Consider the following 7,221-nt stretch of genomic DNA (forward strand, 5'->3'; position numbering starts at 1 on the left):
CTACAGCTCCTGGTCTTCCTAGGTGGTCTCCCATCCAAGTACTAACCAGGCCCGCCCCTGGTTAGCTTCCAGATCAGACGGGATTGGGCACGTTCAGGGTGGCACGGCCATAGACTTTCTGGTGTCAGTTAAATAGAGCCATCGCAGTAACATAAGTTTTCAAGTATTTCAAGGCATTCTTAGAAAAAATGACGGATTCCCTAATCATACGATGTATGTTGGTCTGGCAACCTTTTATAGACTGTTATACAGTGCAAATTACATACTATGTAATGAAACATAGGAAAATAAAAATACTTGTTCCTAGGAAATCAAATTAATGAGAACGATTATATTCTTTATTGAAACCGTGGGCATATAAGGACAATAAGAGTTTAGCAAACCTGATTTTACTAAGCAGATTTCTTATGGGTAATTACTTTAATTTCTAATTATTTTCCTCATTAAAAGAGATGTCCCTTTTATATATAAGATTTCTTGGTACATGTGAATGATTGCTTAAATACTGCTAATTACTTGACCAAAAAATATGAAGAACAGAAAGCTTAAATGACTGGCCTTATAATAACAGATGCCTAATATTTACTCAGTGCTCTCCATGGATTAGACTATTTTTTGGACTGCACTTCACAGGAAAAGGTCAATTCCCACATTTTATAAATCTGTACACTGATGCTTACAAACGCATATGATTTTCAAGGGTGTTGCTGTTTCTCTTTGATAGAAGCGAGATTTAAATCCAGTTCTGAGGAGTAATAAACATTTCCTTTGCCCTTCCACTAGGCTATGCTGAACTCTGAGGTATTACAAATTATTGCTGATTGTTAGTAAAAATATAGGGCAATATTAATTTCATTAAATGAAGACATTATAGCTGATCAGGGAGTTTTCTTTCTTGATGAATAGGATGCGTTATTCTATGATATAACTGCTTTTTAAATTTACAGAAAAAATGACAATTCTTAACTGTAAGATAAATAAGTAAATAAATATTTTTGACTTTAGGATGAAATTGTATATTTTTAGGCTTCGTGAAATGGACTAAGTTAAGAAAAAATTAAAACAATGATATAAATATTATGTTTCCAGAAATACGTTTCTTAGAAAATGTGTGGAAACATATCCAAAGGGAATAAGCAACATTTCCTTCCACAGAGATTGGTGTATATCATTCATTCGCATATGTCATTTATACATGTGTCACTTTTCATATTAATTGAAACACAATTGTTAAGCAAGGATCGTATGTATTATTCCCCTCCATTTTCCTGCCACAGATTTTTAAAAAATAATTTGCACATGATTACCTGAAGCTTATGATTTTAGCTAAAATGGAAAATTAAATTTTTACTCTGTAGGAAGTTAACTATAATATCAACAGATATATTAACCTTTGACTGTCGACAATTTTCTCCTACAGGATGCAGGTCTCTGAGTAGCTCAAGCATCCTTCGCAGAATGATGCACTCACTGTTAAAAGCGTGGGGCCGGATTCTATGAACTCTACAACACTGTATTCAGACAGATAAATAATGCCATTTCTTTTTAATCTGATGAGAACTAAATCTTAGATAATCGAAGTTAAAAATAATCATTTTTATTTTATTTTTTTTTAATTCCGAAGAAGGTCAGCAATTTAATCTAGGATTTCAGTGTGTTCGGCTTTAAGCTGTATATAATTACTACACTTTAAGGCAGGAGTCCCCAGTCCCCGGGTCATGGACGGGTACCAGTCTGGGGCCTGTTAGGAACCGGGCCGCACAGCAGGAGGTGAACAGCTGGGGAGCCAGCAAAGCTTCATGTGTGTTTGCTGCCTCTCCCCAGGGCCAGCATCACCACCTCAGCTCCACCTCGGATCTTCAGGCGTTAGATTCTCATAGGAGCACCGGTCCCTGATGCCAAAGAGGTCGGGGACTGCTACTTTAAGGGACATTGTCAGGAGCACTGTTCGGTGGGTTGTTATGACCATGAGTGCATGAGGATAACAGTTGCCCCTCCCCTGGCCACGGCCAACGGCACACGGGAAGTTCTGTGTTAAGCACTCAGTGTGCGTATTTCAGTTCTTACTTATAAAACACCTATGATACCCATTTCTGGAAAGGAAGAACAAAATTTAGAGAGGTTAAGTTATTTCCTTAACATCACTCAGCTACACAGCAGGCTTAGAATGCAAACCCAAGTTGTCTGAACCCAAATGCTGAGTTAAAGTGTTATGCTTCATTTAGACTCATTTCTAAATGGTTTCCAGATTAAAATACTAATTATTGTCCATAATGATACTCATGCTTACTGATCTCTTTTAATTCTCTCAGCACCCCTGAGAAGTGGTATTCCCCTTATTTTACTGGTAGACATAAGACCTAAAGGTTCCAGATGATGAAGCCAAAGTTAGAGCTAAAATCTGAGCATCTGCCCAGCGGCCGGGCCCCTGGCGGCTGCACAAACCCTTCTGCCGTCTTCCAGCACCCAACCAGCGGCCACGTGCTCCCAGATCCGCCTTCCTGTCATCCCCTCTCCTAAACACCCAGCTACTTTACCACGCACACATTTTTAGAACAATTAATAGAGGAGGCTGATGAGAGCAGATACCTTGACCTTTAAATTCAAAATATCTTTGATGATAATTATTCTCTTCATGCAATTGAAGCCGAGGTGGTACTTAAAAAATCCAATATTAATTTCTCCAGCCATATTAAACGTTAGCAACCCTTGCTTTGGGCACTAAACAAGACTCTAAATCGAAGCATGAGTGACAAGCATCAAGCTGGTTACACACATTTATCACAACACGGATGCAACTCAAAATCATTGTGGTACGTGAAAGAAAGCAGTCACCAATAGCGTGCAAATAGAGGATGTGTTTGTGCATCGTATATACCCCATGGTTCCCTTTATGTGGAATGCAAGGTCATCTACAACAGAAAGTGAACAGCGGTTGCCTGTGGCCGGTAGGGGCGCTGCAAAGGGGCGCGAGGCGTCTTCGGAGCTGGTGGATACTTCCCGTCCTCACTGCGGTGGGAATGTGCTGGGTGCGACTGCAAACCTCCCTTAAGTCTCTGATGGTGTTTTCTTCGCGTAGTGCATCATCCCTCCTCTCCGAGTCCAGGTAGATGGCCTGCCACTGCGAGTGGCACTGTCCTCGGTGCCCTTCCTCCTCGTGAGACTCAGCAAATGAGGTGCTTGGCCTTTCTACACTCGTGTTTCATCCAGCGCCCTACAACGTGATGCTTGACGTCAGAGCATGCGAGATATCCAGGGGCGGACAAGGCAAAAGCCCTGCCCCGAGGCCGGGAGCCGGCAGAGGGCGCCCTCCGGTGAAGCTGGTTCGGTGCTAACACAGCGCTCGGCTCAGGTGGAGAACGGAACAGGGAGCGTGAGTCTTCAAGGTCAAGCTCAACTCCTCTTCCTTCTGGAAGCGTCATGAGGTGCGTGGGAATTTTTCTCTCCTTCCCATTTTTCACGGTGTATGATGCTTTTAATGTATTGCTGATCGGTTTGCTACTATTTTGTTGAGGATTTTTGCATCAGTGTTCATAAACTATTCTGTTGAGGATTTTTGCATCAATGTTCATAAAAGATGTCGGCTTATGGTTTTCGTTTTTTTTAATATCTTTGTCTGGTTTGGGAATCAAGGTAATGGTGGCCTCATAAAAGGAGTTAGGAAGCCTTCCCTCTTCTTGAACTTTTTGGAAGAGTTTGAGAATAGGTGTTGATTCTTCTTTGACTGTTTGGTAAAATGTGCCTGTGAAGCCATCTGGTCCAGGACTTTCGGTTTTTGGGAGGTTTTTGATTACTGATTCGATTTCACTGGTGGTAATCGGTCGGTTCAGATAGTGTTTCTTCTTGACTCGGTCGTGGAAGATTGTGTTTCTAGGAATGTGTCCATGTCTTCCAGATTGTCCATTTTGTTGGTGTATAATTGCTTGTAGTATTTTCTTACGATCCTTTGTATTTCTGTGGAGTCCGTAGTTATTTCTCTGCCATCATTTCTGATTTTATTTGAGTCCTCTTTTTTCCTTGACAAGTCTGGCTAAGGGTCTGTCAATTTTGTTTATACTTTCAAAGAACCAGCTCTTGGTTTTGTTAACCTTTTGTATTGTTTTTCTAGGTTCTGTTTCATTTCTCTCCACTCTGATCTTTATTATTTCCTTCTTTGTATTCACTCTGGGTTTTGTTTGCTGTTCTTTTTCTAGTTCTTTTAAGTGTAAGTTTAGATTGTTTGAGCTTTTCCTTGTTTCTTGAGGTAGTAGGCTTATATTGCTATGAATTTCCCTCTTAGGACTGCTTTTGCTGTGTCCCATAGATTTTGAGTCATTGTGTTTTCATTTTCTTTTATTTCTAGGTATCTTTTTATTTCTTCTTTCCTTCCAACTTTTGTAGCACTTATAGATTATAGCCTATATTTGGTTCTAATGAGATACTGTGAGTAATGTAGTGTGTGTGTGACTTGTCTTCTCCACAGACATGAGTTTATGATGAGTTGAGAATTGCTCTATAGTCTCTGCGAGTCCAGAAGAGCATCGTGCATGGAGGTGGAGGCCAGGAGCCACTGCCTACTGACGTCCATGTGTTCCTGATGAAAGTAATGATCACTCATTTTACTAAACAGGCTCCTATATATTTGAAAGGTTCATCTGCCAAAGTGCATTATAAATAGCATGATATGTAGAAAGATATGTGGCTTAAGGTCACAGTAATTACACTGGGATTAACTCGGTTGTCTAGATGTAAGACAACTGTGAAACTCTCCTCGTGGCGCCTGGCATTTGAATCGGTCTTTGTGGTACAATTGTGCTGTGCCCCGAGTCACAGCAGACACGCGACCAGCCTGGAGCGTAACAGCCGGGTCCCTCCGGACACGAGTTTGTTGTTGCCAAATGCCACTCTGCCTATATAAGGCTGACGCTTAAGCTTTAGGATGAAGATAACAGAAATGTGGTGTGACTCTGGACATCTACACATTCGTGAGATTCGCTCTCAGGGAGTGCTGTGAACGTTAGCCATGAACTCACCGAGGAATTACAATCAACTTAAGGACGCGGGCACCTCTGCATTCCCGAGAGGATGGGCTAGGCTGGAGCGTCTGCCACACAGGGGAGCCCCGGACCCTTCAGCCTCCTTCACCCCCTCAGATTCTACCGTCTTCACGCTGCCTCTGCGATGCTCACACGCACCTGCCCCAACAGTCCAGCTTCCGCTTCCCATGGCACAGAACTCGCTGTCCTACCTGCCACCCCCTCCCCTGGCAAAGCCCCTACTCGACTGTGCCCAAAGGATATACTTCCTGTAGCCGGCACAGTTCAGTCACAGCAGGGCACGGCGGCGAGATGGGTTTGTGCATTCAGTGAATCACCTAGGAGAAATGATTTGAGTCGGACAATATCACAGCACCCTCCAAAATACGCCCTGCAGGTGGTCCTCACGCGCGGCTAAACTGCCCGGAAGCAGAGGCCAGCGGTTCCCCACTAAACGGAAGTCCACACACCTGAGTGTCTTCCAGGTCCCACTTCTTGCTTGTGTGATCGTGAACAAGTCACTTATATCCTCTGAATATCATTTCTTTATTTACAGAAAAAAAAATCACTTTCCCTGCTAATTTCACTGATTTCTCATAAAAATAAAAATATATTTAAAACAAAAAATGTACAATAATGTATTCATTAAAAACAAAAATGTCTTTCATGTTTTACTGTACGACAATGACACCAATGACATTAATAGCTAGAGACTGAATATTAACACAAATAAAACTTTGCAAAGTCAACCAGACTTTAATCAAGTAATTCCTCAGGCAGGAATCCATCCAACTCAGTATGTTAGCGGGAATAAAATTCATTGAGGATATAAGTAAATCACTTAAAATATTTTAAATGTTAGATCAACGGATAATTTCTCTCCTTCACAGCACTGTTGTAATAGCCAGCTGTTCTCATGGCACCCGTAAACACCCTCAAACCTTGACCTGCACGCCACGCTGTTTTTGAAAAAACCATCGATGATAATGTATTCAATCTGCTAGGGGATACACAGGCACTGCAAATATATTTTCAGTCCCCATGGCATTTTAGATGTAAGTAGCCAGCAATACTAGAACACGAAAATGGTCCTTGAAGATATATGAGGAAAAGAGCATTTTACTTGTACAAAGAAAGGTGCAAAGTCACCAGGATGCTTGCACAACACAGGCATGCGCAGAGCCTGGAAAACCTTGACCTTATTGCCTGCTACCTATGGTGTCCTCGATAAGTACGGCCATTATTATTATTAATCTTATTTTGGTGTTTTCAAGTAAAGTAAGTACTAAAGAAAATCACTTTATTCTTTGGGAGGAATATTAAAATATAACGAAATAACTTCCAGTGCAAACTGAAAAACACCTAACGTAAGTCGACGTTAGGTTTGCACTGGTTTCCAGTGCAATTTTGTGACGTCCCATTAAAGACACAATATACGCACAATTGGGTGCTAAGATGCCTAAAACTCCTAAGTTTATTTTAAAATAAATCTTCAAAACAAATTTTATAGGTGTCCGTTGAAATCGTCTTCCAGCAGTTACGTCTGCATCTTTTTAATATTTCCCACCTGCATTTTTTTGACCTTTGGTACAATAATTATTTCAACCGTGATTACTCATCACCGTGGCCAAATAAAATGTCACCCATAGTCTGAAGACTGTAGGATGTGCATACACAGGGGTACTCCCCTCTCCTTGACAGGGGATAAAGGCATATGTCATTTTCCTGGTTCCACTGAAGGCGAAAGCCCGGGATTGTACACAGGTTACCGGCAGCAACATAATGAAATTCCGTATGAAAGTTCTCGACGATGTTAAAGAGAAGGATCAGTGTAAGGTGTTATTATCACTTCCACTGTCACTATCATTACCACTTGTGCTATTAAGAGTGATTACAGCTGCGTAATGCCCTCTGTAAATGTGTCAGTAATAATAACACTGTCAAATTCTTAGAGCCCTTTTCGAGCCTGATTCACTACTAGATTTTTTTTTTTTTTAATGTGGTGGGGAAAAGAGAAAGGTAGCATTTACTGAGCCCTGCTGTAGCCCGCGCATTTGGCATCATTATGTTAATCCTTACAGCAATGATGCGAGTTAACTATTACCATAAGGAGGGAAATGAAAAAGATTGCATGGTAGGGCGTGTGCCGGAGTTCGAACCCAGAGTTCTTGGCTTAGGATCCAAGGCGCTTTATTCCCCACTGTGC

General features: G+C 41.4%; 1 pseudogene; it reads right to left on the bottom strand.

Moving 5' to 3' along the window:
* LOC112481291 lies at window positions 1–115 on the bottom strand (annotated as a pseudogene).
* Window positions 116–7,221: the final 7,106 nt, after the last annotated feature.

Source organism: Pteropus alecto, unplaced genomic scaffold (assembly GCF_000325575.1).
Source record: "Pteropus alecto unplaced genomic scaffold, ASM32557v1 scaffold14, whole genome shotgun sequence".
Lineage (NCBI taxonomy): Eukaryota > Metazoa > Chordata > Mammalia > Chiroptera > Pteropodidae > Pteropus > Pteropus alecto.